Genomic DNA, 26,366 nt, shown 5'->3' on the forward strand with positions numbered 1-26,366 from the left:
AATTATTCCCCCTATTATTAGTTTTATGAAAGAGATGTCCGGTCACCAAGGCGCATGATGTGTGTGTGTGTTAGTGCCCTGGTACCTCATCTATAAACTACTGTATGCTCAAAAGATGGCGTACGCCAGTTTCTAAGCAATCTTTGAGATTTATAAAAACAAACTTGAAGGGAGGATGTGCGGTCTTCCACGGACACTCTGACCCATGCGTACGCACAACAACAGGAGAGACAAGAAACTGCGACACTGTTGGCAGAAGGAAGAATGGAGAGAAATATGTGAAAATAAAACCATAAATAAAATGTTACTCTCATTTACCATACATGAGGAATTCATTTGCAAAAATGTATAAAAGCCAATCTTAAAATGATTAAACAAACGCCTGTTTGAGACTCCTCAGTGCACACAAAAACATAACTTGAACAAATAAATAAATACGGATATGTTATTGAAAACCACCTCGAATATGTTGTCTTAATGTTATGAAATGTATTCTTATAGAATAGATGATGCGGTAAGCAGAAGGACAGAGTTACTTTAAACTTACGCCGTTTTGCTTTTCTATAGGTTGTATAGATACGAGCATGGTTTATACTATCATGTTTAATCATGTTTTATGCCGTTTGCCAAGACTTGATAAGTCGCTCATAAAACACAGGAGGTATGGATATGGAAACTAAGAACACCATATATTTGGTCAATTTAACAGCTCATATAACACAACACATTGGTTTATTTCATTTAACTGGTGAATAGAGTTGCTGTGGGGCGGTTGAGATGCACTGAAACTTTTATTTCCAAAATCTCACGATAAATACATTTTTGAAGCTTGTAAAGGGAAGATGACAGGCACCTCTCACTCGCGCTCTGCTCTTCCGCAGCGCCACTCTCCCTCCCTCCGGCTGAAATTATGAATGTAAGGCGTATAGTAATCATAGATAACACGGCAGGGTCCGTTACAGTTTGTTTTTCATCTGATTTCAAATAAACAAAGTCTTGGCTTTCAGAATATTAAACTTGTTTCGGCAAATTCAGATGATAAATACAACTTTGAAGCTTGTAACGGCATAATTACAAGCGGAGAACGGAGTAACTTGACGTCACAGCAGGCATAACAACAGCCGGTGTTTCTCGTGAGTGTTTTCCCCGGGAAACAAACGCAAAAATACACACACACTCGCGAGCTTCCCCCAGACCAGTAATCCAAACTCAAATATTTTCCCTCCGTACTACTTTGATCATTTGCTCCGCTAATAATCAATCAGATTGATGGATTCCAGAGAAGAGGAAACTTTGAAGGCCTTTTTCTCAAAATGATGACCCTGTGACAGTCATTATATAATGTGAAATATGTTGCTTAATATTTGGAGTACAAAAACAATCATGATATCATTAGAAAGCTAGGAATCTCCTCTTTCCAGCAGTGTATACAACTCAAAATGTGTCTTCGGGTCAATGCAACTGATTTCGATAGAGCAGGTCACATATATAGTTTGTGCATGTTTGTAGTCGTTCCAACACTTATCGATATGGAGAAAATGTGTAATCACATTAAAATAGTTTTTTTAATTATGTAAACACACACCAAAAAAATAACCATTAACCTGCCTGGGCCGCAACAGCGTCTGAGGACTTCATACCATTTAAGAAAAAATGAATGTGTCATATCCACTTAACGAGAAGAAACTCATCTAACTGACGATATGACATTTTTTTACTGAAACAAAACACAAGTCTAACACTGAGTCTCTGAATTAGCACCAAGCGAAAGAGTGCTAACGCACTTAGCACACAACTCACGGTAGAAATATGTTATACTTAATTGGATTTGCACAATCTAGATATCACATGAAAGATGAGATTCCACAGATTCCAATGGTATATGTATCATCACTGTGCGACCAGAACTCACGGCAGCGAAGGCAATCAAAGACAACACACAACTTCACTTTACGTGGCCAAAACGTCTTACCTTTGCTGTTTTCTGATCAAAAGTTGTGTTCAATGGCATTACAACGTATATAAACTCTGCTGAAGGTTAATCCAATGTTTCTGTGTCACTTTGAAATTATTACTGATAATCCATCATCATATTTATGTCAATAACCGGAGTTTTCATATAGAGTGTATGAGAGCGTAACCCAGCTTCCGGTTTTGGGCATGCTGGCTGCGCATCACTCATTCACCAATGGTAATGTTTAGATGGATTTAGGAACCCCCTCTTGATTCTATTGGCTCTAACGGTTAAAAAGAGGTGTCGATCATCAAAATCGACCAATGGGTTCCAGAGATATGGCAAATACACCCAAATGACCCCAGAGGTGGGTTTCTTTTCTAAACCTCTCTAAAAAGGTCACTTGTTTTGCCTCAATCTTGATACAGGGTACTTATTATATGTTATACTTTGGATTTCTATAGCTTTTAGTCTACTAACCCATCATTCAAGGGTGGTTTTCACTATAAGTAATGGGTTTTTTTTAGGCGGAGGTAAGAATTTACCTTTTTTTTTTACTATGTTCCATCTGAATTTACATCTATATTGATTCTGACACTTCTACATACAACTCACAGATGTAACCTTGCTTTGATAAAAGAAATTATTCATATAACCCTTTTAGAAGTTAAGTTATAGTAATTTATTTTGGGCATAGCATTTTTCGAGCCTGAAACCTGAAAAACAGGCTCAGGGCTTAACAGGTTAAATATCCTTAAAACTATATTGCTTCAATATGGACTTTCTCTTCGAAAACGCGTCACAGTTTATAGCCAAGTTTAGCCTCTTGGCGACTCAAACGTAACTGGGGATTGAGCTGCCACATTAAGTCAACAGAAAAAACAGTGATTCGCATCAGAGACGGAACTGGACTGACCGGCCGGCTTCCTAAGCTTACGGATCGTTTGGACGCTTCGTATAACAGACTTAACATTCTGTGCCTTTGGAACATTCGGACAGTTTTTCCATAATCGATATGGATTGGAGTAGCAACGAGGACTCACTGATGGACACTCATTGACTGCAGCGGACAACAAGCTGAAAGCGCTAGGCGCGATTATTTCCTTTCTTGTGTATTTTTGCTGGACACAGTTTGGGAAGCGTGAACGTTTGTCCATTGGGGACTTTGGCTTTTGTTGTGTGCGTGTGTTGTGCTGTGAGCGGCGGTTGAGTATGCTTGTTATGCCGTGAGCAATGGAAGTTTTCGAATTGTTTGTTTTGCTGTGGCGGCCGGGCCCAGCTGGTTTAAGTTTCATACCAGTGAACACTGTCGTGTTACTTTGAATGATAAAGGCACCACACATATTGCATCAAATATGAGTGACACAAACGATGGAATGGAAAAAAGGACTGTCAAGCTTACTAGTAAAGCCTTGGCTTGCAAAATCGAACAACTGCAAAAAGAATGTCAGTCAAACGTGCAGAAGATTAAAGGACGCACACAGGATATCAAATATCTAATGAAAAATTATGAAAATGCAAAAACATCAGAATCAGAATACCTTTATTAGAGGGGACATTTGCAGCGTTACAGCAGGAAAGAGCCACAGACAGCTTAATGTTGCAAAAACAGCACATGAATCAGTTATTATGTTGCTTTCTGAAGACGACCTGGAAATACAAAATAACTGGTTTCAACAAATAACAAAACATAACAATGATTTCATGGAAGATGTACAACAATGGCTCTTGGAAACTGGGAGGAGGCCCTTTCTGAAAACAGGTCATGTGACTGTCAATGAACCAATCGCTGCAAACACAGATATTCCTCTCATTCTACCAGACAAGGCACCCGCCAAAGTAAAGGAGCAATTCAAACACACTGAGGCTCAACAGGATGTTCTCTTTCCCCCGTCAAACATGAAGGCTACATCATGCACACAAGATGATATACAACCTGGTGACAGCATATCAAACATTGGTAGCAGAAAAAGCAGGCAAAGCTCAAGATCAAGAGTTTCCAGCACCGCATCTGCACACACAAAAGCCAAGCGGCAAACACTGCAGTTCATATATTGGCCGATAGGCGATGACTGCAGAAAGGAGCAATTTCCATAGAACCCCATGTTAAAATGCCCAACTTTACAGCAGAAAAAACATGTTTCTACCCCTGGCTGCAATAATAATTATTATGCATATAGTTAGATTCCACCTTCATGAACGACCCTTTTATTTATATTAGGTATTAAAGTTTTTGCATAAATTAGGGCGTGGTCACATTGAGTGACATTGAGGTCACATTGAGTGACAGCTCTGTCAAGTGACTGCTGCTGCTAGCTTCTCTCTGCTAGCTGCTCCGTGAAGCTAGCTACAGGGACTCCCAGTCAGTTCACCCAGGGAACACAACTTGAAGCCGGCCGTGGTTGTTTGTTCTTCATGCTTATATATCGGACTATTGTGACTCGCTCGGCGGTTGAAACAGACAGTGCATGAATCCGGTTTTGCGGTAAGTGAAATTCGAGTACTTTATTTATGTGTTAATGATTTTAATCAGCTACGTAATGAATGGCTTGGGTTAGTGTGTAAGCGAGTGGTCGCTACATTGGTGCTAACAATGCTAATAGTAGCCTCCAAGTTAAAATCATAGACTATATATAAAGGTTGAAACGAAATAGACAAGTGTTAAGCGTTAAGTGGGATAATACTGTACAACAAAAGGCTTCTCATTTCATTTCAAACCTTTATTTAACGAGATTGGTTCCATTGAGATCATAGATCTCTTTTTCAAGGGAGACCTGCAGCATATAGGTTCCACATGAAACATAAAACAATAAAAGACATCATACATTATATTTACAGGATACATTTACATAGTTATAGACATTTACAAGTGCCCATAGTATCAACGAGCATTTCATTTAGCCTAGCTTTAAAAACATGCAGAGGAATGAGATTGCTCAGTTTCAATTCTTGCTGAAGATGGTTCCAAGCAAGTAGAGCTGCGCACATAAAAGCTGTCTTACCTCAGACAGTCCTTGCTCTTGGCACATCTAACAATACTACATCATGCGATCTCAGACAATAGCTGCTTGCAACTCTCTGTGTTATCAGAGAGCAGATATAATACAGGAGTTTACCCAACAAAGCTTTATAAATAAACGTGTACCAATGACTGAGCCTCTGTACAGTAAGTGATGGCAAACCTGCCTTGGTATACAGGGTACAGTGATGCGTAAGTGCTTTACAATTTGTGACAAATCTCAGTGCGCTGTGATAGGCGGCATATAACTTGTTCAGGCAATGGGCGGTGCATTCATATATATCCAGCACAGGTAAAAAGGTCACAGTGACTAGCCTTTTCCTGGCCTCAAGCGAGAAACAGGACTTGTTTCTGAAAAAGAAACCTAGTCTAACCCTCAGCTTTTTAAGCAGGTTATTGACATGAAGTATAAAAGTAAGACAATCATCAAGCCAGATACCAAGGTATTTATAACAGGTAACCACTTCAAGTACTTGTCCTTGTCCTTAGTAACAATATCTAAAACAGGCTCTGGTGTCTTTTTAGCTTTTGAAAACAGCATTACCTTGGTTTTATCAACATTTAAAAGAAGATGTCTGTGTCTTTGACATTAGCGCTGCTAGCCACCTGTGCCCTGTACTACGAAGCCAGTTCAACAGACCCTGGATATGTTTGAGTAACAAACAAACTAACAAAAACAAACTAACACACAAGATCTCGCTAAGCGGTCCTACGACGCTGGTTATCAACTCGGTAAATCAAGCCAGGGTTTCTCTCTCCAGCTGAGAGCGCGTTCACGTCTAAGACACGAGTGGATCTGACTTTAATTACATTTGAATCGAGTGTTTCGTCAACATAATGTGTTGCTTAAAATAATACTTCTGCATCCAGTCTGTGACACTGTAAGTGTTGCACGGCCAGATACGGCTTAGCTGACTCAGATAAGGAAATATATGATATATTATGATATTATATGATCGATGATCTGATTGATGATGTAATATGAATGATAAGTGCGACACGTCGGCGTCTTCTCTGCATACGGCAGTTTAAACTGTATTACCTTTATCCTGTAATATGACTTGAGAGATTTAAACTCCGCACACTGAGTTGATCTCTTTTCTATAGACGCCGGAGGCGGGCAGCGTCAGGTAAAAAAAGTTATTTAGCCTTCCCAAACCTGAGCCTCACGCGCCGCCTATGGGGGATGTGCTAGTGACTTATCCGACCGGCCCACTTCGGTACCGGCCCATCGGGATTCGTCCCGATGGCCAGTCCGCCACTGCACCCAGCCCACGTATACTGTCAACGGGGGGAGCCTCGCTGCGGGGAAACGGTGGACCTAGTGTCCCGATCGGAGTGGGAATAATAATAATCCGTGCATTTTATCCATTAATTTCCCCAACATTGTGGTAAAAAAACCACACGTTTAATCCACGTTGGTGTACTACAACTACAAAAAGCATCGGTTTGTTTTCTCATCAGGAAATGCAGACCGGCACAAACAAACGATTTTTAATCATCATCCTCACGATCATTTAATGTATCATATGTTCGCCGAATTGACATGAAAGCACTAATAAATGTAGTTTCATCCACTTGAGTTTATAACTACAAAAATAATCGATTTGTTTTTATATCACATCCTACGGGAGGAAGTTCAGCAGCTCTCACTACCGATTTTTAATCCTAATGTAATCATCATCTTCACCACAATTATGTATGTTTATGTCGCCGAATTGACATGAAAGCACTGACACATATGAATATACTGTAGTCAACTTCATTACAACGTTATTAACGTGCCTAAACTCAGTAATTCACCATTTCTACGCATGACAACACACTTGGTCCGTGTTTGGCTCTCTCGCCGCACAGTGAAGCGTTCCCGCATTGACGTCACTTCCGGCTTCCCCCAAAACTTCAAAATGAGTCGAAGGAATTTCCCCGCGATGTTCGAAATTATTGATATTTAACGGAACGGTATTGCTTTTTCTTTTTTAAACTGACGGTTCGAGATGACTAGTAGCCCAATATTTCATTGCACAACAGTTGTTGGGATGCTGTCACAGGCTCTTTAAGATGCGATGATCGACGGTATCAAACGCTTTGGACAGGTCAATAAACAGAGCTGCACAACTCTGCTTATTATCTAAAATACTCGTAATGTGATTCACCACTTTCATTGTTGCAGTGATGGTGCTGTGTTGCTTTATGAAGCCTGACTGATGTTTAGACAGGATATTATTTTTACATAAAAACTCCTTTACTTGTTCACTCACTAGGCGTTCGAGCACCTTCGCCAGAACTGACAATTTAGAGATTGGCCTATAGTTATTTAAAATAGTTGCCTCCCCTCCTTTCAGTAAAGGCAAGACATAAGCTGACTTCCATACTTTTGGAATTGCATTTGTGCTGAGGGAGAGGTTAAAAAGAGAAGTAAGAGGTGGAGCAATAAAATCTGCAGCTATCTTTAAAAAGAAAGGTTCTACGTTGTCCGGGCCAGCCGGTTTCCTAGGATCTAACTTGGTTAAGGCTTCATGAACAACATTAACAGTAAAAGGAGCAAAACTGAAAGGGTTTTCCAGACCACGTTGTTCAGAGTCACATACTGTGGTGTTCACAGAAGCAGAGTTAGAAACAGAATCAAACATAGAACCGCAGGACAAATAGTACTTGATTTAGCACTTTTGACATGTGAAGTGAAGCTATTTCTTAGCTGCCTAAAACGCAGCCATTCTACCTCTGAGCCTGATTTCCTAGCCTTTGACCAGGCCTTGTTTCTCTCATGTAGGAGTTCAGCAGAAAACCAAGGATTGTCTCGTCCCTTTACTCTAAATCAGGGGTCTCCAACACGTAGATCGCGAGCTACCGGTAGCTCGCCGGCAGCTTTTCAGTAGCTCGCCGGCGCCGCTTGATTATCGATTATAACATAGTAAGGTTGCTTCTTGATTTTTCGGCCATGGCTGGACAATAATGTTTTTTTATTTTAGAATTGTTTCTGTCACACGAATATCAAATTGGTCGGTGACGCAGAGATCAAGGAACAGACGTGACAGCGGCACAGCAACACCACACACGGAGCAGTCTGCTTTCTCCACCAACACCAGTCCAGAACCAACAGCAGAATGACCCGCTCTGAATCAGGCCCTGTCGCTGCGGCTCAGAGACACACAGGGAGGGATTTGTGTTCTTTGAAAAACACTCGTTATCGTCATGTCAGGTTTTTGATGGATTTAATCAAGTCTTGGATTGCAGAGTATGGATGTCCTCTTGCTATTTTCAGTTGATAAATACTTGTGTAAAGTTTGTGAAGGCAGGAGGAAAAAAGCTTCCGCGATCACCATTCAGACTTAAGTCATGTGTGTGATGCCACATGCAGGACATTCAGACAGTGTCCTTTCTTTAACAGAAGACCGTTGCTAGAAACTGCAGCTTGACTGCAGAAGCATTAGTTTTTTGTTTTTGAGGATGGACAAATGTCACACACAGATATAGGGAGGCTAGACCTATACACTTGGTTTATTATGGTTTATAATTTAATGTCAAGAAGAAGAAGAAGAAGAAGAAGAAGAAGAAGAAGAAGAAGAAGAAGAAGAAGAAGAAGAAGAAGAAGAAGAAGGCTAAACTGTTCAGTGTCAATCCTGTGGAGATGGAGGTTACAAATATCCAAAATCATGTTTAGCTTAAGTCTCAGCAAAACTCACAACATTTCTGGAGCCTTGTAGACCCAGAAAACTATAAGATCATTCACCAAGCAGCACTGAACATGTCTGCTTTATTTGGTTCCAATTGCCTTTGTGAAGCAGCTTTTTCTGACATGATTGTCATGAAATCTAAATACAGAACAAGACTGACTGATGAACATTTAAATGACTATTAGAGTGAACCTAAGTGAGTACTCCAGCATACACCTGTGTGGTGGACTCCATGCAGCGCCACTCATCTCACTAACTGTAAAAAAGAGTGAATGCACTTATTTTACACATGTGCCATAAGATGCTTGTAAGTTGGTGATTAAGGACATTTATGTGAATGTTCAGTGACTTACTTACTATGTGGGCCATAATAATATGTGAGACATTTTCGTTTTCTTGGACCTTCATGTGAAGTTAAGATTTGTGATAAGCTTTAGGTATTGCAATTTCGTACGTGTACACAAGTATAGCTTAATTCAACTGATGAGTGCTATGTGAATAAATGTAAGCGATGTGATGCAAGTAGCTCTTGGCCACTTTCATTCTTTTCAAAGTAGCTCTCAGATGAAGGAAGGTTGGAGACCCCTGCTCTAAATGTACGCAGGGGTGCATGTCTATCGATGATCTCCATAAAACCAAGATAACAATAAGACCATGCAGTTTCTACATCAGCACACAGATCGATTTTTCCCCAATCAAACCCAAACAGATCATGAACAAAAGCCTGCTTCTGTTTGCGGTTGATAAAATAAGGTCATCCTTGTAACTTAGAGAGATATTTTATTATGTAGGTAGGAACTGTATGCATCGCTAAGGTTAATTTAAATTGGCTATGCTCAAGTATGTAGACAAGCTAATGACGAAGTAGTGTATGTGAAATCAACCTCACAATAAGATGTGTGTATATTACAATTATTAATGTCATATTTCAAGATGATTACTTAGATATTACAATATGGTTGGTTGAGCTGGAGTTCATTATTGAGCTTACACGTTAACGTCACAGTCATCTGAAGAACGAACCCAAACCTTGTTGTTTTTATTAATTGCATTACCAAATGAACAGTAAGCATTGGTAACACAACTTCCAAAGTTACAGTAAAATAAAAAGGACCCCGACTCGGACAATACACAATCCAACATGTTCAACAGAAGAGAATCAGTTATATTGTTTGTACACATGGTACTTTACATATATATCTGTTGTGATTTCCAGGTGATGCAGACAAGATGGACCAGAGAGTGAGAGACAGAACTGGACTCCTCACAGCAGTGAACCTCAGCACAGGTACAAAGACTCTTTTTTTCATACTGTACAAAAGTTAATCAATCACATGTTTTAAATAAAAAGCACATATGGACAGAAGGTGTAAACCTATTAAATGTATAAGTAAACACATTTAGTCAAATAACGTGACAGACTAGGCCTGTGCAGTTGGTATCAGCTTTGCCCAGCATGGGCTCCTCCATCAGGCCTGGTCCTCCTCGCTGAGGAAAGCCCCTCAGTCCTCTCCACACCAACAGACTGGACGTCCATCACATGGAGGTTTCTCCCTGAAGTCTCAGCAGCTCTCTGGACACCAGGCTGTCTCAATCCGTCCACACTGAATATGAGAGGGGGAAAATGAAAATAATAAATGCTTTAGACAATAAGAAATATAAAGTTGACTGTTGAGTTGCTCAGTTTTTTTAGATTGTCAATACTATTACTGTATAACTAATATCTCAGGTTAAGAGGCACATTAAAATAAAGAGTGGTCTTTAAATACATGTTGTCTCTTGAATTGTTTGTCTAAAGTCAAGGATCTAGAACTGGTACTTAGTTTTAATGATAGTCTGGTTATTATGCTGTTTGGAGGAGGCCTCACAGGTAAGAGCACTAACTAGCTACCATAACATGTACCTTAGCTTGACTTAAATGTATTAAACGTGTAATTAAGTGATATCAAAATACAAATAACTAATGTCATGCAAACATATTAATATTTGCTTGATTCCAGTGTTGAATTTAGCACAATTGCATACAAACGTTAAGGGATTTTAAGATTCTGAAGTATTATGCTAAAAACTCAATAACTTAGATTATTATTTATAGTTTTGCTGAATAGTTTCATGTCCGCTTACCTTAGAAACGTAAAATGCGACGGCAGTGTGCAGATGGGGAGCATGTTAGCTTAGCTTGGTAGCTTCAGCTAGCTCTAGAACTTCCAGTTCGGAGGCAGCAGGTCCCGCCTCGGCTCCGCCTCTTTGCCCTTATTTGGAGCAGGCGGGAGTTGAACTCTGACATCACTGTCGAGGCCGAGTCCGCCTACTAAGGGCTTCTCAGCAAGTCTGCAGAATCCTATGGGTGACATCACGGACCCTACGTCTATTTATATATACAGTCTATGATAAAAGCTGAGGCCGAAGTGGCAGCCATGAAAGTACTCCAAAAACTCCTAAAGGACAAACATGTCCTGGAAGCACAGGAGCAGGAATTGAGGAGGAAAAATGAGCAAATGGAATTAGAAGGAAACATTGCTGCCACCATTGCAAAAAGGAAAGTGTTAGCCGCCCCCAGGGGATCCGCTAATTGTTCTATATCATCCAATGGCATGCAGTCATATATATAGACATTTTATTCATTGGGATAAACCCCTTGAGATGCACCATCTCGTTTTCAAGGGGGTCCCGACAATAGCAACAACTTACAGACATACATAAACAAAAAGACAAAATGCAAAACATGACACACAAGACAAAGCACATACAGTATGTTAAGTGAATTCAAGCAATGCACACAATCATTACAATTTGAGACAGTCGAGCAAATCAGTTTCATCAATATCAGTTATAACAAGTGCAGAGCAGTTGAAAGTGAGATGACAATGCATGTTTAAATATACCCAATGATGCAAGAGATCTAATAGCAGCAGGTAAAGTATTCCAGTCAGTTGGGGCTTTGAACATGAACGCTCTTCTGCCAATATATTTTTTTGCAGAGGGGACAGAGAAATAAATCTGAACAGAATGTCTAACTTGATGAATTGGTGAGTAGGGTACAACATACTGCTTTAAATAAGGGGGATAGTTAAGATAAATACATTTAAATTAGGGCTGTCAAGTTAACTCGTTAGTAAAAAAAAATTCACGCCACTAATTATTTTAACGCGATTTAACTGATGCTGACAGCCCCGCTCCTGCCGCACGCTTGTGGCAGACCTCACTTCCACGCTCACCGGCAGGCACCGACTGGCCACCTGGAGGACCGGGAGGGTGTGTGTGTATGTGTGGCTCGAGCGAGTGAGAGAGAGACCTTACGTGTATTGTTCAGGGCTCTCGACTAACTTTTTTCCCCATCCTCCCGGAACCGTCCCGAAATACAATCTAAGCCGTCCCGAAATTAATGTGGACCGTCCCGAATTTAAAATGTTAGTTTTTCTACATTATCATTAGTTAAAATCATTCAAAGATAAATAAAACATCATACAAATCATTAGATGATAATTCATCAACCTTTTTATTTGAGGAAATCATTCAATCACATAAACAAAGGCCAAATATATTTAAACAAACACACAAATGAGAAAATTACTCTAATATTGAATCCAATCAAGTCCCATCCAATTAACAACAACATCCAACACTGTCCTGAAGACAGAACCCAGAGTAACCACTAACAGGAAGACAGCCTGTCAGTCAGGAGACCTTTACAAACGGCCCGCCCCCTCGCACACAGACGGGAGAGAGAGATCTCGTCTGGATTGGAAAGCTCGAAAATACATCATAGGTTTATAGGTTGTAGTCTTTTTGCATATTAGAAATGGAGTTGGCAAAACTAAAACTGCGATATAATGTGTATGTAGCAATAATAGATATGACATTTTTTAAATGTCTCCAGTACCGATAAAAAGTCCGATAACGTCGGAGCTTAACGTTACCACTGTCTTTAATAATTCCGGCCCGGGGCCCGTTTAACACCGGGGCTCGGTACCCATCCCTACATGGGGAGAGGCGCAGGATATTGCTAAGGACTAAATACGATGGAGGGTTCTCTTCTCAGCCTTATTACCCATAGGGGATGAAGAGGAGTACGTAAATAAAGAGGCCGGCGCTCCAGGGTCTGGTTCTGCTGTGCGTTTTTGTGATTAACGGTAAAACATTTCAGAATTAAACATTAAACTAAATTATTATTATTTTAATATATTTATTATGCAATACCCACGACCCGACCCGCATCATCTTTGTTTTACCCAGAACCGAACCCGGAAAAAATACCACCCGCGAATCACCTTTTTTGCGGGTCACCCGTCGGGTACCCGACCCGACGCAGGACTCTGCTAGGCAGTACTGCTTCGTTTGGATATTAGGCCTTATGAACAAACTTAACCTCCAAGGAAGAAGGTCAAACATTCTGCTGAGAACTATAGGTCAAATGAAGGTCGTTGACACCAGCATTGTGTCAGGCCTAGAGGTTGCTGGACTGCATAACAGCAACTTTTGTGAGCTCCCCGGCATATACACTCAGAAGACTATGCCCGTGCACAAAGGAAACATTCCACGTCAAAACGACATCAATCAATGGTTGCATTTGAGGGATGTTTGTCTACCTGAAATTGATGCTGAAATTGAGTTGCTGATTGGTTCGGATGTTCCAAAAGCCCTTGAACCAATTGATGTAATCAGGAGTGTGGGGGATGGACCTTATGCCGTAAAAACCATGCTTCGGATCAAGACCAAGACTGGTTTCCTGAGCAGACCAATTAACAAAGTTAGCCTTCTTCAGGATGCAGAGGAATATTTCCAATTCTAAAACGGACTATTTTGTGTCTTTTATTTTTTGTCTCCTGCCCCCTGCACACACACAAACCACCACACTAAGCATTGTTACTGATACTGATTAGTGAGTAAAGACCACTTTTCCAAAAAGACTGCAATATATGAACTCTGAACAAAAATAATTCAAGAAAGAGATCTGGACGTATATTGTGTGTATTGTCATTTATTATAGTGTAATTATAATTTTGTGAAATGATAATTAGGGGCCGGTATTGTAGGTGCCATAATGCTACTTAGCCCAAGTTCATTATTTGTATTATTATTATTTGTTTACGTCACTTTTATTTGTTTGTTGAGCACTTCCGGTAATTGTCACATGGGTGTGGTTTGTCTATTTAAGTCACCCGTTTCATGTCGAGTGGGATGACAGAGGGTGAGCTTGTGCTGTCATTTTTTCTGTTGACCGTTTTGTCCATAGTTACTATGTTTTGATTTTGTTTATTAAATATCCTTAAAACTATATTGCTTCAATATGGACTTTCTCTTCGAAAACGCGTCACAGTTTATAGCCAAGTGTAGCCTCTCGGCGACTCAAACGTAACTGGGGATTGAGCCGCCACATACTGTGTTCTTAATATAGTTCGCTATCTGTGTACTTTTTTTTATTTTTAGTTTTTTATGCACCACGACACCTAGTCAAATTCCTCGTACGTGTAAATAAATAAACCCGTTTCCGATTCTGATATTTGTGTCCTCTAGGTTGCACTGCCACGTCTACAGTAGCGCAGAATGGACAGAGGAAACATGATTGGGCCTCAAGTTTTTTGCAGCCAATATACATTCTCCTACAAACTTGGGATAGGAGGGTGAGTGAACAAGCTATCCATTGGTTGGAACCTACATCCCCAATGTTAGACGTACTAAATCCTGCACACTGCTCCTTCACACAATTTCTGTTATTTTCAGTTGAGAATGTTTCAAAGTACTCAAAAATTCAACTTACTTTTTGTTTCTACTGTTTATAAGCATGATGTTTAAATATGAAATTCTGTATTCATTAGTTGTACTATAATTCTACAAATATTTTTAGTAATTGTTTCCTACAGAACATTTTGTGATGTCATTTTGTTGAACCTGTTTGATTGGAAAATGTTAAAAAAAACGCTGTAAAATATCAGTATTCTAGCTGTAGAACTTTAGGTTCTGTATTTATTTTAGTGTTTGACAAATCTAATACAAAAAAATGTAAAAAACTGTTTTTCTCATCAGAACTTTATTTAAGGTATTTGAATGTAACATTTTAAGACAATGGATTTTGAAAAGAGAGGAAAGTGTTTTCCTGTCAAATCTTTAAGGAAAATTCCTGTATATTAATTGCTTTTGCACTTTATTTCAGTTAAAGTGTTTTTACTTTACTTTTATGGTTTTTGTTTGGCACCGCTGCCAACAGTCATTTGACCGTTTTTTTACGGGTTTTTTGCTTTTTTGTATTAGTGCTGTACTTTTATTAAAGGTTATTGACTGTAAAAAGAGCAGATAAACCCGTAAAATTACAGTGGTTGTTCAATCTGAATTTACTTTAAAATAAAAACATCTATATTGATTCTGACTTTTCTACATCCAACTCACAGGTTTATCATTACTTTGAGAACAAAGATTATTAATTTACCCCTTTTAGAAGTGAAGACATCTGAAAAACAGGCTCAGGGCTGAACAGGTTAACAATAAACAAATGTCAAGTGAACTGAAACTGCCCTCTATTCGTTATGTTGTGCAGGCCCATCATTACTGCATTATTAATGCCATTGTGCCAGTCCTCCAGAGATATTTTGCAGATGAGGACCCCCGCCCTGACTTTCGGCTGAAGACGGAGAGGCAACACGGTGACGATCCGACCTCCATGCTGCTACTCTGGTTCAAACTGTATCCACCAAGCAATATGATTGGTCTCGACCTCCCCAAAAAAACCAACATCTGACTCTGTGTGAAAAGTATTTTTTAGATGTTCTGTCGTCATTTCCTGCGATCTTCTTCCTGCAGTCAGTCTTAATGGATATTAATACGGGAGTTTCTTTGACTATGTATAGGCAAATATGGGCGTTACGTGAAGCCCACAGAAGCTGCGCCGCATTTCAAGTTGATTGTCCCGGCGTAGGACGTGTGTGCGCAGTGTTTTATAAATCAGAATATTTGTGTGCGTATTTACTTGCTTTGTCCTACGTACGCCACCTTCCCACGTGAATCCTACGCCAAGTTTTATAAATGAGGCCCCTGAACAGAGAATACGAACTGCTGCCATCTAATGGAGATTCAATGAAGTCAGACTGAAGCATCCTTTGTGCTCCAGTCAGTCCTCTCAGTAAACACAGAGCTGAATCCAGACCAAAAGCACGCTGAAGGCTCTTTGAGCAGGTTGTCTCTCACTGATCCTGCTGTTATGTTACATGTTTGTTTTTCATGTATTGTGTCTTGATATTTGTTTATGTTGATGTTACACATGGAGCTGCTGTGATGCAAGTCACATTTCAGACTTGATCATTCAAGTATTATCGTATACAACAACGTTCTAACCATACAGGGCATTCATATTGTATTTTCTAAACAGGTTGTGATCTTTCATTTGGGGATAACAGTGTTAGGAATATATTGTGATGAAGTGCACACTGACCTGAGCTCCAGGGGTCTCTTTGTTCTCCTCCATGCTGCTCTCAGTGCTGCTTCTCCGGCTGGGTCTCTGTAATAAATCAACACAACTACAGCTGACACAAAACAAGACAACTCGATACAACCCACAGACACAACTAAACAAATCTACAGCTACTTCGTAGGTTCATAGCAGAGGTGAGAAGTAACTAAGTACATTTACTCAAGAACTGTACTTAAGATTCCAGTCTACGAGAATCTTAGGTTATATACGTGTTAGAGCCAGTATTTTGTTTTCATAAGAAAGGCCACCTAATTGTGACGTCTGTAGTCAACACACTATAAAAGACTGCACTTCCCACGGCGCCTGCTCTGACTTGTCATCTACTAATATATCACAGTAACTTGGATCAGTGTTTATTTAGTGAATTACCTTTGTTGTACAGCCTGTGATGGAACACTGTTTTATATGCTTGCTTTTATACTGTTTTAAACCGTTTTAATACTGTATTGATACCGTTTTTATACTGTTTTTACCCCTGACAGGAGCAGCTAGCTCGCATCAGCTCCGGTTAGCTCCTATTAGCTCCCGATAGCTCTTGTTAGCTCCCGGTGCGAACTCACCTGAACGAAGGTTGTTTTCCGGGATCCAGCCATCCCGGTGTCTCCCCCCGGTGTCCCGGTGTCTCCTGAGGCCCATAAACCCCATAAACCCTCCCGGTTCTCCGGTAAATCCTCCGGAGCTGCGGAGGCCATGGCTGCAGTCGAATAGTCCTTTAGCTTAGGAACCTTCCTAACCGAGTGAAATGACCCGGAAGTCCCTCAGTGGCAGCAGCCATGAGAAGTGCCCTTCGAATTCTCTAGAGATGATAGGAAAGGAGGTTTCAAACTTCCTTTATAACCTCCTTTAGCTTAAGAACCACTGGACCTCCCTCACAGAAAGGAGAGGAGAAAATGCTGCATTTGCCGTCAAACAACAGTCGGCTGTTCACGGAAACAACCGATTATGACCGAGAAATGATATCATGAAAGTTACGGTGCGCATTTTGAAACGTAGGTGGCAACCTATGGTGGCAACTTGCCAAAGTGCTTTGTTTTGAACGTTCATCAGTATTATAATCAAAAAGAGAAATATGAACGTTAGTTTTTACTGAAATTATCAAATAAAGTCAACATTTCAGTCTTTACTGAGCTGTGTGGGGTTTGTTCAACTTTTAAAATATGTTTGAATGGTGATATACACAGTGATAGATGTTAAGGACTAACGTTTATAATAAATACATTTATATTGATTTTAAGATCTTTTCATAGCTCATACAATCATACGTATTGGGATCATTTGTATCAATGTGGACCGGAGGGAGAGGGTGACGAGCATAGGCATGGGCTCAGAACAGTCTCATAATAACGACGCTGAAGTTGGCTTCCGATTCGGCAGTTCCGGGGAAAGTTAAGGGACATTTAATTTACAGCGCTGCGCGAACAATCCTCCGTGTTTGAACCTCTTAAATCGCTGCATAGCCGATTTATTTGGACTGGATTATCACACAGAGGCTAAAGATTCTTTATAACCCAGTTTGAGATTTGTGAAACCTTTATTCTATTTGTGAAAATACAAACAAGGGAGATTTCAGTGCTTTTTTTTACATGTAGACCACATTAGACCAGGTCCTGATCTAAAACCACTAGACCTACACTCATCAAATCTGGACTAGATTATCCCAGAGAGGCTAAAGATTCTTTATAACACAGTTTCAGAATGTGACTGGTGGTATGGAGTGTTCATTTCATGTCAGCATGTCACAGACTGGGAGGGGAGGTACTTGCTGACCACCTCCAGGAAGAGTGAGGCAGTAATAAAGCACTCTTTTGGTCTGACCTGGAACTTTGGATGCAACATTACCTGTAGCATCTAGATATAGGGTCAGCGGTGTCTTCTTTCTCAGGTGTTGCACAACTAGTTTACTCCGGTTTCAGAATACATAAACTATGTACTCCAAATGGGTCAACTTGAAAATGCTGTATGTACCCAGGCATCCTGCGATCATTTGAGTCACATTCCTTAATGATCATTTGTGTGAGGTACATCTCCATGAAAACATCCGCATGGATTCTTTTACCTCTTCTTACTTCTGAACGCATCACTTTGAGAACATTTTTGTTCAGACTGCGGCTTATGTTTCCTGAAATCAGTTCAGCAACAGGTGTTTTTTTAAGTTTACTGTAAAATACTTGACTCACGCCTTTATGCAGGGCTCTTGCCATTCTGCCTCTTCTTCTGTTTGCTGCTGGTCGGAATTTTGTCTCATTTGCTTTGTGTGCCATTTCCCCTCTTTGCAGCACAGATATTTTAACAAGGGTGTGTCCCACCGGCTCATTCGGCCCTGCAGGAAGGGAATGTACAAACTGCACAGATGTTTAAGTACGGACTTTTAATTGTCCTGCTCTTGGGAGTTTTTATGCGGTGACTCTTGAAGGCAAGTGAACAACAGGGATTTTTATCCCGGAAACTCTTGTACAACACGTCGGTCCACGGTTGCCTCAGTTTGTTTTAACCCGTCAAAGGAACAATCTTTTGCCATTTCTTTCGATTTACTGTTATTCTGAACCTTTTAGATCCGACTGGCAACTTCCGCCAATGTGTTTTGGTGCCTGTGTTTTTATTGTCATCTTGCTCCTCTTTGCAAATTCTGTTCTTCAGTTTCTGCCTCATTGATTTCTGTGTCCTCATCTGATAACTGGTCATCTACTTCAAGTCCACTCTGAGAAGACATCCTTTGTTGTTTGTCTTCTGCTTCATTCTTGTCTGTGTCCTCATCTGATAACTGGTCGTCTACTTCTCGTCCACTCTGAGAAGACATCCTTTGTTGTTTGTCTTCTCCTTCTTTATTTTCTGTGTCCTCATCTGATACCTTATTCTGAGTCATGCTCAGAGGCATGTCCTTTGTAAGACAGTCTTCAGAACATTCCCCTCCAACATCTCTCTCGTTTTGATTTGCCTCCATTACCTGAACTTCCTTCTGCTCTAATGATTGTTGGCGTTTATAGATCAAATCCCTCAATCCTTTTCGATTGTTGGTCCATACAACCCACAGCCAATGACGGCGTTTCTTATCATCATGACCAAAACGCATTATAGCGAGTTCCGACCAAATATATGACGAATGTCCTGTTTCTCTTTTGGTCATGTGACACTCTTCAGTCCTCGGACCAATGCTTCCATTCCACCAGCCATTGCCCATAAGTCTCTGGGCCCCGTTTCCTTTTTTAACTCTTCCCATTATTTTCAAATTGCCTCTAACCGAGGAAAAGGAGGAAAGGCAAAGCGAAATACTTTTTCTCAATATAAAAAGAGTTTGAAGTAAACTTTTTAGAAGCACATATAAGAAAAAACTGTGGCCAAATATGTAACACTGAGCAACATTAGTCATTTGTCATTTTAATATGTGTAATATTACATCACAGGAACAAATATCATTTGTTTGTAGTTTTAATTCAGTAACATTTCAGTTGATCAAATACTAACAAGATGAGCTCAAACGTAATTATCTAAACAGGTATATAATCAGGGGATTGATGATGACTTCAGCAGTGGCTTCCAGGAGGGTCCTGTTGACTTGCTTCACAGATTCAGCCTTGATGTCTTTACCCTCCTAGCAGGCAGATTCTACTCCCTCGGTTGCCTTCAGGCACACATATTTGTGGGTTGTCCTTGAAGAACTCCTCCAGAGCCATTTCATAGAGTGCTACATACGAGTAGATGTGGGCATGGAGAGCTCGCTTGTAGTGTTTGCATTTCAGGATTTGCCTTGTTGTGGCAGGACCATACACATCTGCTTCCATCCAGGCATCATCTATACCCGAGTTCTCCATGGAGGCACCAAGAGCTCTGAGGGCAGCCATGACGACATGCACCCAGTCTGGGAACAACCATCTGTTTCACGTCAGGTCTGGCATCTAGGAGCTGCACCACCTTCTCATAGAGGGCCATGTCAAAGGTAATGACTGTGGGGTGATCTTCCCCAACTGCCAACTTTCTCAGCTGATTTGCTTGCATGATCACAGTCAACAGAGTTGACCACTCGTGTGCCACCTCTGGCATTAGTGGCAAGGCTCCAACCTGTGTCAAGGGAAGGCTTTCAGACAACAGTGAGTTGTATCCTGCCCAGCCTGGAATATTGCTGGAAGTTTCTCCTGCTTTCATTCTGGAAAATGCAGATGCACCAACCCATCCTAGATGTGTCAGCTGATAGGATTCTGAGATCCCCTTGCTGATGGCAAACTGTGTAAAATAACCTTAAGGGATGACACTTCTCATATAGTAGGCTATGTGTGGTCCACAACAAATATCAGAAGAATATCAGAAGTCTGAAGAACAGGGCCGTTGCCATAGGAGACGAAAAACTGTGGTCGCACAGGGCCTCGCATAAGATTATTTATTTTTTTGCCTGAATTGATTTTATAGATATTTTATATTTATCTATAGAAAATAATGGTCTATTATAGAGTATTTGATGAAAAATAATCAAATCAATTTGTTTTTGTATACTTAAAAAAACTTTTCACAGGTCATTTTCGACCGACTCATGCATCGAAGGGTTAATGTTGTAAAATGTAGTACCTTTGTAACTACCACCATTGGATTTCTTGACCCTGAAAATGTAGGTTTAGAAGTTAAAATCAATGTTCCAGCTTATTTAGAAGCCGAGATATTACAAAACCTACATTTTACGGCGGCCATTTTGGAAATTTCAATATGGCCGCCATATAGACATCTGGGCAAATGGAAACATGGATTTTCTGATTCCTTATACAATACCCTTTCCAAAAATGTATAGTTTAGCAAATCCCCACAAAAATCCCACGAAAGTTAAAATCAAGTTATAATGAACGCACATTTAAAAAATGTTCCTATTGTTCTATAGAGAGTATTTCAAGATGCGCTGGAACAGACTGGGAAAAGAGGACTGGGTTAACATCAAATGGCAGCCTGGAAAGATAACCCACACCTTCCAGAAAGATGCCACCAGTTGTGGAGCCTTTGTCATGCAGGCGATTCAATGCAACATGTTGTGTTCATTAATAATAAAGCATTTTATTTTAAAGAGAAATTAAAAAACACGTCATAACGTCATGTTATTTTACCATCTGTCCAGATGGCCGAGATGACAGTGAAGGAATTTCCGAAAATTCCACAGACGTTTCACATCAAGTCATCAAAACAATCTCTTCAACATCTACGAAGAGACATGGCAGAAGACATTCTCAAAGGACCAGGTAGTAGCCAAAAATATGAAATGAATATATGGACGGCTTCCTGTAAATTGAACAGTAATACACCGGTTATTTTTTCAGTTTCAAAGGATGACTTCTGTTCCTTCTGTGGAACTGAGCACCTGCCCACCACTGCTGGTGATGCTGTTTGGGTGAGACTACATGATGAATTGTTTTGAAACTCCAGAAGATAATCTGAATAATAGATAATATATAGATCATCTGGAGTTAGATTTCAGGAATAACATAAAAGTAATGACATTTTGTATAATTGTATGCATTACAGTTTCCTTTTGTTTTTCTTATACTTTGTTAAAGTGTTAGCACAGTTCAGTAAACCTGAATAACAACAAGTATTTATATATAAAAAAAGTATAATCTCTATAAAATATAAATGAATATGCCTGCTTTACAAGTGTCCTACACTTTAAATGTGTTGTTGTATTTGTCCCCATGTAGATTCAGTGTGAAACTTGTGGAAGATGGTTTCACACGCAGTGCCTCGGAATGACTGCTGCACGAATACCCAAAAGAAGACCCTGTGGTATTGTGTGTTGTGTATCCTCCAAACTAAAGAGGCTAGAGGTGAGTTTGTGTAACTTTTACCAGAGGTACCAGGATTTGGGGAGGTAAGGCTTGTAGTTTGAACTACTACCACAGTAGAAGTAGTGCGCTTACAAACGGCATGTGGGGGGAAATCCAGCCCAGCCAGTGATTTGAAATCGGCAAAATGAAAGCTGAATTTGATACAAAACAAACAAAAATCCAGAAAAAACGTTGCTAAAGATTTTAGGCAACTGAAGTAATGATTAATAATCACCTGTCCATAGTTTTAAATTGTTATATTCTTAATTAAGATGTTAAATATATTTTCAATTACAGATTAAAGTAGTCACAGATGTTCATGATGTTTTCCATGTCTGACATTAGATTGTAGATTTGTTCATTAATATTAAAACGTTTTATTTTTCAATGTTAACTTTATTTCTGTCACAGTCTGCTCCATCATTCACCAGTAGTTTTCCATTCACCTGTCTCACCTGTTAACCACACCCACGTTTTTTCTCACTCTCTTCTGCACCCATTAGCTGCCAGTATTTAAACCCTCTCCAGACACACACCCATTGCCAGATCATACTTTGCCTTCATAGTCTTTCACGCGTTTGTTACTAGATTGCCTACCCGGTTCCGACCCTGCCTGTCCCCGACCTGCCTGCTCTGCCTGCTGTCTGACCCTGCCTGTACCTCCGTTGACCGCCTCGCCTGCTGTCTGACCCTCTGCCAGGCCCTGACTCACCTTCTGCCCGCCGTCCTCTGGTTCGTTTGCCTGCACATCATCCGGCTGATACTGTTCTGTTATCCCTCTGCTCTGGTATTATTACCAATAAAGTGCATTACCAATACTCCTTGGTTTCTCGAGTGCTGCATTTGGGTCCTTCATAAGATTGTGACCATTTTACTGTTTCATAGCTAATGAAAAAGTTGTTTCATGTCTTAATTTATATATAACATACTGTATATACAATGTGTAACATTGTATATACAGTATGTTATAATACATTATAAATATTCCCCAAAATTATTCCAAACCATATTCTTCCAAACTCTCTGCTGTAGTATGACCACCAGGAGACTATTGATGTGTGTAGTGAGTTTGGTAGAAATATACTGTATAATAGTGATTGAATATTATTGTATTTTCTTTTTTCGGAGTTGCACTTTGCAGACGGTCCCTGAGCACTCATTTCTTCTCCGGCTGCTGAAAGAGACCAATTTAATGTGTCCAGCTCGGAGGACGGCGCATATTGGCTTTTTTTGATCAACATGTGATTGTAGTTCGTTGTCAACCTTACCACGGTACATAGGAGACGTAATTTGTGTCTGAATAACGTTTTGTTCATGAGTTATTGATCCGTGAAATCAGAATCTGCCAATATCGTTCTAACTTTACTCAACTGGCACGGAAACCGTAGTTTCGGTTATACACCGGTGGTTTCTGACTTGGCTCGTTGTCAGCCGGTAACCAGCTGCCCCAACACACTCTCACTCCCTAAGCGTCCAGGAGCGACGTTTGGTCAGTGTCCGTGGCGTCCAGTTGTGACGCTCCGAGGCTCCTTCAGCGTCATAAAGGGACGCAAATAGCTTTCAACTGATTGCAATGTATTCCCATCTGCGGCGGGATTTGACGCTCATGGAAGCACGGCATTCGTTTGTGTCGGCTGCCCTTAAAGGTAATGTGAGCATCCATTCTCATTGGATAACGGAGAATTGTACACCCGGAAGTAAGTGTTCCTCTTACTGTCGATTGATTTCACAGTGATATCTGCACTACTCATCGACTAAAAAACACCAGATTATCCTTGTTAATTACACAACATTGATTGGCTTAAATTGTGTGCAATGCTTTTTTATTTAAATATTTTTTCGGAGTAAAGGATGGCAGAAGACACTACACTACCCAGGTTAAATCAGCTTTCTTTGGTGCGTTTATTGTCAGACAACACCTGTGTTTTCATATATCTAAAACACTTCACCGTGGACTAGAGGTCTAAGACTTGGTTCTGTTTACGGAGCCCACGGTTCATTCCCCTGTCATGAATTTTATAGTTTGAAACACCACTTTTTCCAGAGTTTTCATTAGATATGGGGATAGGATCTGTTTCCTGATGCATCTGTTCACATCTTTTGTCTTCAGCTATGTTCGTTCATTTTCTGTTTTCATAATGTCTCTTGAATATCTTTGACTAATCCCTGATCCCGCCCTCTTTAAGGCTCTTCTTATCAATAGCCAAACCCTTCCTCTGTCATCGAGGGTCTTTTACCAGATGAAGGATCTTGTTTGGAAATTACTTCCGAGAGGTCCCTCCCTCCTCTCACTCAAATATATTTTGGTCATTAAGGTAAAAACTAAAAAACTCTTTGTAGTTCCTTTTCTGTTCACTAGTTTAAAAACAGAATATTAGAGGAAGGTACACAGACTGTTTGGATGTAAGTGGGTAGTGGTGGTTTAATGGATAGTGAGGTGGGCTGTGAGTTCAAATCCCACCTGGCACACCACCACTAGTGTGCCCTTGAGTAAGGCACTTAGTTACTCCAGGGAGAATGTCCCTGTAATTGTAAGTCGCTTTGGATAAATGTAATGTAATGTAAGATATTTATATATATAGATATAGAAAGATATTTTGATCATTCAGTTAAAGACTAAAAACTAAGAAAAACGTTGCAGTTCCTTTTCTGTTCACTAGTTTACAAACAGAATATGAGAGGAATGTACACAGACTGTTTGGATGTAAGTAGGCTAATGAGTTTCAAATTCAGCAAAAAGCAAGTCACATTTCTGTGGATGATGGAAACACTTTCTGACAAGACATTATTTAGTAAAAGTTAGTAAATATATCTAAACCAAAAACGCAAAACACTTTAGATGTATCTTTAACAGATGTGTAAAGTAACTAAGTACATTTACTCAAATACTGTACTTAAGTACAATTTTGAGATACTTGTCCTTTACTTTTGCTACTTTTTACTTTTACCCCACTACAGTTCAGAGGTTAATTGTGTACTTTTACTCCACTAAATGTATTACAGATCTGGATGAATGATGTGAAATATAATCAAGTGTTGAGTCAGACTTTAGTTCCACCTGGAGTAAATCCACCAGCTACCCTGCAGTATACAAAGTACTTCAGACTAGCTGCACCTTTACCAGCTTTGAGAACACTTTCATGATCAATCATTATATTCAAAACATATTAAAAAAAATGTATTACCACAAACAAAAACATTGTTCCCAATGTTTAAAATCTGTCATACCAGTCCCATATTTATATGTATTTTTATTATTATTATTATTAATAATGTAATTATTATTTATTTTAATACCGTTCGTTTTTTCTATTTGTTCGCAACAAGGGGGCAGTGAAGTGTCGTGTATATATATATATATATATATATATATATTATAATACATATATAATATATAATATAACAATAGTTGAAAAAAAGAATATATTTAATTCTTAATTTGATAATTCTTACTTTAGTAAAAAATAGTTTTTATATTACATTTCTTTATATATATTTCTTCAAGGTAGTTTTTGTGATTGAATTATATATTATATTATGTTTTATTTGATATATTTAATTATTATTTTCTTATTTTAATTATTTATTCATTTTTACATCATTTTATTCTTACTATTTTTTTCATTTTCTCATTTTCTTATTTTACTTATTATTTTATTATAAATGTTATTTGAAAACACTATCATATTAATAATAGTGTTTTCAATCACAAAAAACAAAAATTCCAAGATTTTCATATCTTTCATTATTATTTTATTTGAATATTTTTATTTTTAATTTCTAATGAGTTTCTTTAAATTATTTAATTTACATTTTTTTGTCCAATTATTTTTACGTCAGTCAGTTAGTTGTCAGTAATCCCATGATGCATTGCGGCGGTAGCTTCCAGTCCTCAGAAGCTCCAAGTTGCTAACAGACGTTGATGCAGATTTTATACCGAATGTAATGTGTTTAAGAGGCTTTAAGAGATACACAAAGAGTTAGTTTATCCCCGGAGGGTGATTTATCCGTGCTTTCATCCGTTAAACCGTGTTTTTGTTGCCTCCCGTTCTTTGTTCGTAGCTTTTTATACCACGTGGCTGTTCGGTAAACATAAGTAAAGGCATTAAAGGGAGATTAGTGTGTTTAACGGCAGTGTTTTATCAAGGAGAAGAACGACTGAAGAACCAGGACGAAGAGGAGAGAGAGAGAGGTAACATCCTTCAGAGACAGAGAGAGAGTGAGTGTGTGTGTGTGTGTGTGTGTGTGTGTGTTTTAATGACTTTGTAGACTGCAGGGTAGCTTGTGAATTTAATCCAGGTGGAACTAAAGTCTGATTTAACACTTGATTATATTTCACATCATTAATGCAGATCGGTAAAGTAACTAAAGGTATTAAATACACGTAGTGGAGTAAGAGTACACCATTTACCTCTGAACTGGTCTAAAAGTACAAAGTAGCATTACATAGAAATAC

At 39.5% G+C, this 26,366-nt stretch overlaps 2 pseudogenes; one reads left to right on the top strand and one right to left on the bottom strand.

Moving 5' to 3' along the window:
- LOC117441325 (zinc finger protein 721-like) overlaps positions 1-26,366 on the top strand; it is a 393,163-nt pseudogene that overhangs the window by 352,483 nt on the left and 14,314 nt on the right.
- Positions 1-26,366, bottom strand: part of LOC117441324 (zinc finger protein 721-like) — a 243,847-nt pseudogene that overhangs the window by 3,240 nt on the left and 214,241 nt on the right.

The sequence above is a fragment of the Pseudochaenichthys georgianus genome, unplaced genomic scaffold, assembly GCF_902827115.2.
Source record: "Pseudochaenichthys georgianus unplaced genomic scaffold, fPseGeo1.2 scaffold_167_arrow_ctg1, whole genome shotgun sequence".
Taxonomy (NCBI): Eukaryota; Metazoa; Chordata; class Actinopteri; order Perciformes; family Channichthyidae; genus Pseudochaenichthys; species Pseudochaenichthys georgianus.